Below are 8,516 nucleotides of genomic sequence, written 5' to 3' on the forward strand. Positions count from 1 at the left end.
GTTTTTCGGTAGCCCGCTTTAAAGAAGTCTCTGGAAAATGCATGCCGATTTTTCATTTTTGGAACCATCCTTTTATCTTGGCCCCTGATTGACGAATCACTCCGAAACTTTCCATGCACAAACTAACCAAAAAGTAGCACCTTTGTGGAAAGATTTGTGGAGATTCATCAAACGGTGGCAAAGTATTAGCAACACGAAAAACACGTTTCCAATGGAACAGCTGACCTAACGTTAACTAGCTAGTGTCGACTGCCACTTGGTTATGGTTCACTGACACAAAATCGATGTAAAAAATATTGATGTTAAAAATATAGATGAAAAAATATAGACTACAAAAATATCGACTCCATATACTTAAACAGGTAAGTACAAAATATTCAGAAAAAAATATTGATGTGAAAAATATAGTTGGACAAAATATAGATGTTTATATATATTAAAAAGATAATAAATATTACATAATAACATTATTTTCAACAAAATAAATTACATGTAATATACATTTTAACAAAATAAAACAAATAAACGTATCATTTGTGTTGGTGGTTCCTTCGCCCTCTGACATTAGTTAACCCTCTATATTGCGATTGTGTATTTTACTACTAGTATAGGTTATATTATTCCACAGGAACCATTGTCTTTCCTATATATAACTATTACCCTGGTTTCTCAGTAAGTAGGTTTCCCCTGTTTTTTCTTTGAGCCTTTCCATGGCGGCATGGCCACCATGACAAGACCTTCAAACACCCACATCCTAATTTGATGGATGGTGCCTGCTAGGCACCGCCACCTTTTTGGGCGCCCTGCACCCTCTGCCAGGCAATCTGGATGATTGCCTTTGGCGGTGAAGCGGGGACTTTGCATCCACCGCGGTACCCACCACTATCCTAATTTCACAGTGGGAAAAATGCTTGGTGATTGCGGTACGACCACCACCTCCGGCCCGGCGGTGGCAGTCTTTCCGCTATCAGAACGACCCCCTACGTCCTTAAGTTCTGTAATAGCTGCTAGCTCATATTGCTGGAAGACAATCCGAGCACTCACTCCCACTGGAGTGAGATGGTCCAAGAGAAATAAAGCTCCCTGGGCTAGTTAGAATGCTCCATTTTTAAATAGACAGTCACATGAGTCTTTTGAGCCTTTTGCAGACACAACCATTCAGATATACAATTATTTGTTACCCCTAATTCTCAAAATCTACTGAATAATTTCACATCAAATCTCAAAAAGCACAAGATGTAGCTACCTGCAAAAATGTGCATAATTTTTTTCAGCAGTTTTTCGGTAGCCCGCTTTAAAGAAGTCTCTGGAAAGTGCATGCCGATTTTTCATTTTTTGGAACCATCCTTTTATCTTGGCCCCTGATTGACGGATCACTCCGAAACTTTCCATGCACAAACTAACCAAAAAGTAGCACCTTTGTGGAAAGATTTGTGAAGATTCATCAAACGGTGGCAAAGTATTAGCAACACGAAAAACACATTTCCAATGGAACAGCTGACCTAACTTTAACTAGCTAGTGTCGACTGCCACTTGGTTATGGTTCACTGACACAAAATCGATGTAAAAAATATTGATGTTAAAAATATAGATGAAAAAATATAGACTACAAAAATATCGACTCCATATACTTAAACAGGTAAGTACAAAATATTCAGAAAAAAATATTGATGTGAAAAATATAGTTGGACAAAATATAGATTTTTATATATATTAAAAAGATAATAAATATTAAATAATAAAATTATTTTCAACAAAATAAATTACATGTAATATACATTTTAACAAAATAAAACAAATAAACGTAATTAAAAAAAGATAAACACACAAACATAATAATTAATATATATTTACTTCTAAACAATCAAAAACTATTCATTTTATTTCATTTTATACTTTGAAAAATATATAAAAATGTACAAATATATATACCGACAAAAAACAATATACGCCCTCTGAGAAAACGGTCCGGTTAACTTTACAAGATGAATAATTCATGATTACTCCTGTTGTAATTCTATCTAGGACCCTAATTCGATATTCCTGAGTTATGCCCTTATGTGGTTATAATAAATAATATCCTTATAAAGGCATAAGAATCATATCCATATTTAGTCGTAGCCCATGCGGTCCACATTAAGCAAAGGCTACTTCCCCAAACTCCTAGACAGTACAACGAGTTCTCTAAACAAAACAAACCTCCAGCAACCTGGGAAATCCCCATGGCTTTTGTTTTGATTTGTCCTAGAACTCCTGTGAGCACTATAAGAACGGCCAGTTCTTAGTGACATCTTTATTGACGTCTTATGTCCAATCTTACATCAACGTTGCCTTAAGCAAATACACGGTGGTTTGGAGCAGAGCGGCTATCTACTTGCCCGAGAGCCCAGCTGATGCGAGAGCCCACGGACGCCGCCCCTCCCTTTTGACGCACTGAGAGAGACGCTGTCTTTTCTCCTGCTGAGAAATCCAGCTCCGGTGTTCTCAGCCGCCCTCGCAGGTTGCTGGGATATCGAGTCCTGAGAGAGAGATACCAGACCTCATGCATTGTATTACCAAGGTACGGAGCTGACTAAACCCTTAAAGAGAATTCTTGACTCAGATTCTTGGCAAAACCAACTTCACTTAAACTGCTACTTACTTACTCCTTCCCACGTATTAGGCTTAGGTCAGGTACACCGGGTCTGGCCTTTCATCCCTAACGTACGCCCATTTGTACATGTTTGATCTCTACTCCTCTTCATGTCTCCTTATTCACCTTCTCTTTCCTTACCACGCCATCCTCTCTAGAGCGTCCTTCCTTCTCCATTAACTGCCCCCCTTGGGTTAATACTCCTTCTTCTGAGCCATCTCATGATCAATGCATGATTTATGAACACAAACAAAGTTCTTATCTATAACGTGGTCTCATACTCAAGACTGGACCTGTTGTTCATTACTAAAACCTTGTGGGAGATGACATCTCACCCGCAAGTAGTCCATGAGGAACCCCTCTGGAGAATACTGTCCACATGTGTAACTTCCCATCAGAGACCTCCTGGATTCATCACCGCAGGAGGGAACTGTGGAATACCACCACATCTGGATTTGCAGCATCCCCACAAGAACATCTGGTACATGCACAGTAAATCTCAATTCCTCCTATAGAATTGGAACAAACGCAAACCCTTGAGCGCTCCACTCTTGTCTACCAGCAATCACACCTCCAGAATATAACAACTAAACTCTACAGAAGGCTCGCCCCAGGCTTGGGCACGTGTATTCACTTCAAGATGTCCATGTGCCCAGATCATCAACCAAAGACATAAAAAAGATAAAATCAGACATTTTTGCATTCGAACATCAATGGAAGAAGTATTACAGCAAAGATTACAAACTCTGTCTATTGTCACTGTTCCAAACACATTCCAATGCATGACTAGGAAAGGGGAGAAAAAAAACCGGCCCACAGAGTGCACGGAGACAGACATAGAAAATGAAAGCAGCCTCGCTGTGCGGCCGGACAGCGATTGTCAGCTGTGGCCTCTCCTTCACCCCTGCCCTGCCAAGCAATCAAGCTGAGGCTGGGCTGGGGAGGGGTGATTGTTTGCAAGAATCGGCCTCCCTGGGGGCCAGGTGTTTCTCAGGCCTTTGAGCCATTTTCACCTCGGCCCCCCTGGGGCCCATGCAGCCCAGAAACGGTGTTAGTCTTAACACCTCGTCCACAGCCCTTCACATTCAGGGCATAGTGGGCGAGGAAGAATGGGTCTTGCTGTGGGGGCCAGGTGATGTTTGGAATTTTTTTATTTTATTTATTTATTTATGCGATTTTATATAGCGCAGACTTTACCCGAAGGTGTCAGAGCGCTTCACACTAGGAACAGCAATAATACATGAGGAGAAAAATTACAAGTGGTCAAATTACAAAAGCAAACGTTAAGTTACATGAATCAAAAGTGACAATAGTGAGCAACCAAAATACATGAGGTAGCAATTGGTACATTACAGGAGGAAAAAGTGATATGTGTGCAGGTTACAAAAGCATACAAAGTACAAGTAGAGGTATAATACTGCAATAAATGGCAGACACTCCAGGACAAGAACAAACGTTACGTAGGCAATGGTGGCACTTGTGCAAGTACCTAAAGCAAACAAAAGTGAGAGGTAGCATACAGTGTGATACCAGAGAAAAGTGACGTGTGCAAGTTACAAAAGGGTACCATACACAGGTACAAGGGTAATACTACAGTAAATGGTAAACACTCAAACTGCCAGAACACACTGGGAAGGCACTTCCCATGCACCATCTTCACCTCAGCCTCCCCCTGGCTACCTGTCTACCTTGAATGACCCAGCAGCTGTGTTTTGTGCTCCCCTGCCAGGACATTTTCCTGAGGCCTGGAGGGCTGATTAATTTACTAATTGCAGGGGCCTTACCTCTGTTCATGTGCTCCTGAGCTGAAGGTCTGGGGAGGGCTAAGTAGGTTAGTAATAGCAGGGGCTTTGCTGCTTTTCAGGTGCTCCTGTGCTGGAGGGCTGGAATAATTTTGTGACAGAAAGGGGCCTTGCTATTTTTTTTTAGTTGCTCAGCATGTAGGCCATTGTCACCTTGGCCCTGTGTCCTATGCAAGAACAGTATCCTCCCACTTTCATTCTTTGTTTGTGCAAATGGTGTTTCATGAAATGGACGCCCCTTGAATGTGGGCCATGCCCCTTAAATATGGGCCACGCCTCTTGAATGTGGGCCACTTTTTTCGTCAGTGCCCGGGCCGAATTGTGATCCCAATCCGACCCTGTTCAAAACCCTCTATAAGCGCCTTGGAAATGTTTATTTAACCATGCTTACTATATGTACCGATGAATTTGTGTATACAGGAAGTGGGGGCTGTATCTATTTTCAAAGGTACCCTTTAAGGTGATATATGGTGCCAGCCTTTAAACCGGTTTATTTTGACAAAGTTTGGAATTCTAATTATCCAGCGATTTCTTTAAAAAAAAAGCATTGGCATAGCCAATAGGTCTCGCATTTGGGATCTTATAAGTGTTTAGTTTTCCAGCACAATATCCTTGGCGCAACAACATTAACGGTTGAATGGCTAAACACTTATAAGGTCCCAAAGGCGAGACCTATTGGCTATGCCAATGCTTGTTTCTTTGGCTCTTAGTACCGTGGCTGCACCGCGAGGGAGATATCCATTAACCAGGATTTTCCTTCACACCCTCTAATGATAGGGTTACTTTTTCTTGAGGGCTATAATGACAGAGGACGAAGCTCCCCTTTACACAGATGATTATATTGCAAAAATCATAAGAGTTAGAAAAGGAACTCCTCTGGGTTGACGTAGTAGTAGAAGCAAAAACTCTATTAGATATATTAAAGAAAACCATTGAAGACGTCAACTCTTTTGAACTAAAGAAAAAGGTTGACAAAGTTTCCAAGGACATTAAAAATTTCTCAAAAGAAAGAGCTCAGGGCCCGACTGGCAATGCCGGGCACCGGGCAATCTCCCGGTAGGCTGCCAGGGTTGGGGGCCGGTTTTTTGGCCGGGCGCCGGTTTAGTTGCTGGGTGGGGCTGGGGACGATTTTTTGTACACTCAGTGGTAGTCAGTCACTGACTCACTACTGTACTCTGCTGCATCTGGCAGTCTGCGTGCATCTCACTTGCTCCTGAGCCTCTGTGCGGTAAAAAGCACAATTTAATCAATCTCGATAGAATTTCAATCATCTGTGACTGCGGCTGCATTCTGTTCAGGTTAAATAATGCATTTGGAGCGGCGCAGCAGTGCCATTTTAGGGGGTGGGTCGCGTGCACGCGCAGTGCGCAGAAGTCTCCGCCGCCGCGTCTGTGCGGCCTGCTCTTAGTCTTCAGTTCAATCACCTTAGGGGGTGGGGCGCGTGACCCGCATTCCAGAACCCAGAGACTGAGACGATGACAGGCCCTCTCCCTGCACCCCATAATTTAATTATTTCTAGCCCTGGCCCTGCCTGTCCCAGTGTCCACTCCCTGCTGTTGACAGTCTACCGCCCGCCGCCAGTGAGTGTCGTTTACATTTTTGCAAATTGCATTTCAATCAGATAATGCACAGCAGAGTAGGAGCGTGGGGTCAACGGGTAGTTAGGTAGGACCGAAGTTAGTACATGTAGGCAACCGCGGGAAGAGCAGAGCTGAAGACTAGAGGCCAGAGCCCAGAGGGCCACCACAGTGGGACAGGAAGCGTGCATTTATCTAATGTGCGGAGTGAACATAGCGCTAAAACAAGTCGACTTTTTCAGCACAGCTCCATTTCTGTTTTCTATGTGTTTTGCTGAGTGCCTGCTCCTGCGCCCCGGTCTCTGGGTCTGCCCCTGGCAGGAGGTAACTAAACCAGCTCACATCACATGAGCATTACCTGTCTCCATCATCCAGGTAGATGACAACACATGGGCCATATTATCGGCCCACAGGAATACAGTTGTGCATTTTGCAATGGTGATCAGTGAAAAGGAATGACTCTCATGTGACTCTTCTCAGCTGCAGCTTCAAGGTGCTGATGCAGTGGCCCTCTTAGATGAGGGGATTCAGCCGGTGACGCCTCATGAAGATTCACCCTTGGTTTACAACGCTACTGCTATTGTGACATATAAGTGTTATTTAAATGTCAGTATAACCGCGCCTTTTCCCTCTGCTCCTTCGCTGAACAGCAAAACACGATGATGGACAGAATGTGGCACAATGGCAAAACATTCACCCCAGTCACAGATCTGGGTTTAATCCATCGTTATTTTGCTCACCAAGCCACCCCAGTTCAGACATGACAATTTTTAAAAGGTGCGTGGACCGTAAAACAATTGCAGCAATAAGCACAATATTTGCCCCTAAGCGCTAGCGCAGCAATGATCTGAAACTCAGATTTCTAGATGTCAAGCTATCCTGGCTGAAGACGGCTGATAGCCAGAAACCGGTCCTAGGATGCTTGATTCCGGTCCAGGGAAGACATGGCTTGGCAGTTCGGGCTGGACTGTTCCCATGAGGCATAGGGTCAAGGCTGATTTGCATATGGCCATGTCTGAACTGGGGTGGCTTGGTGAGCAAAATAACGATGGATTAAACCCAGATCTGTGACTGGGGGTGAATCTTTTGCCATTGTGCCACATTCTGTCCATCATCTTGTGTGTTTTGCTGTTCACCCTATGTGGGAAGGGTATGCCCAGACGTGGGTCCCGTGCTCACTACGCCACTGGAGTCAAACTATCCTGGCTGAAGACGGCTGATAGCCAGAAACCGGTCCTAGGATGCTTGATTCCGGTCCAGGGAAGACATGGCTTGGCAGTTCGGGCTGGACTGTTCCCATGAGGCACAGGGTCAAGGTTGATTTGCATATGGCCATGTCTGAACTGGGGTGGCTTGGTGAGCAAAATAACGATGGATTAAACCCAGATCTGTGACTGTGGGTGAATGTTTTGCTATTGTGCCACATTCTGTCCATCATCTTGTGTGTTTTGCTGTTCACCCTATGTGGGAAGGGTATGCCCAGACGTGAGTCCCTTGCTCACTCTGCCACTGGATTCAAGCAAGCCTGGCTGAAGACGGCTGGAATGCCAGAAACCGGTCATAGGAAGCTTGTTTCCGGTCCAGGGAAGGCATGGCTTGGCAGTTCGGGCTGGACTGTTCCCATGAGGCACAGGGTCAGACTGATTTGCATATGGCCATGTCTGAACTGGGGTGGCAGAGTGGGCTAAAGAACGGTGATGGATTAAACCCAGATCTGTTGACTGGGTGTGAGTGTTTGATTGGTTCAGATGCTCCGTCTATCACCACCCCCTTTTGTACCGCTTTGTTCGCCATAAGTTGGCAGGGTATGCTCAGACGTGAGTCCCTTGCTGACTTCAAACCCTGATGAGCTCAGGTCAGATTCTGGAAGAATGGGTTTTCTTTTCGCCAGGGTCAGGTGTTGTCTGCTGTTCGTGTGTGTGTTGACTCCGAGCAGGGCCAGGCCAGCTGAAATGTTCTGAGCCAGCAGGCAGGATACATGTTGTGTGCTCCCTTTGGGGGCGCTGTGCTGCTTTACTCTTGGGGGCTGTAACTGGGGCAAAGGTTGGGGTCAGCAAGTCTGCTTAAAATATATTTTTCAGCACAAGCCCCACCTTCGTGCTTGTGCTGAAAAATATATTTTAAGCAGAGTACAGGGCTTTCTAGTGTGTTTCTTTTTATTTTTTTTACACAAGTGATTTGTTTTCCACTGATCACTGGTGTTGCCACTGGCACTTGCCGCTTAGGCTAATGTGTACATTTCTAGGAGCCCTCGTGCGTTTCCTTGATGCTGGCTCAGTTGGTTTGTGACCTATTTTCTTTTAAATTGTCCGTATTTCAGTCCAGATTTTACAAGAAAGGAGTTTGCGCTGGCAAAATGCACACTTGTGTTTTCACTGTTCAGCAGATGGTTCACTTCTAAAAGATGTAATCGGGCCACAGTGGTGGTAGCTGCAGTTCCCAGTGTGCAATCTGACAGATGTTTTCGAAAGAGAATTGCTGTTTCATAATTCCCAACTCTTGTGT

This window comes from Lissotriton helveticus, chromosome 5_1 (genome assembly GCF_964261635.1).
Source record: "Lissotriton helveticus chromosome 5_1, aLisHel1.1, whole genome shotgun sequence".
In the NCBI taxonomy this organism is placed as follows: Eukaryota; Metazoa; Chordata; class Amphibia; order Caudata; family Salamandridae; genus Lissotriton; species Lissotriton helveticus.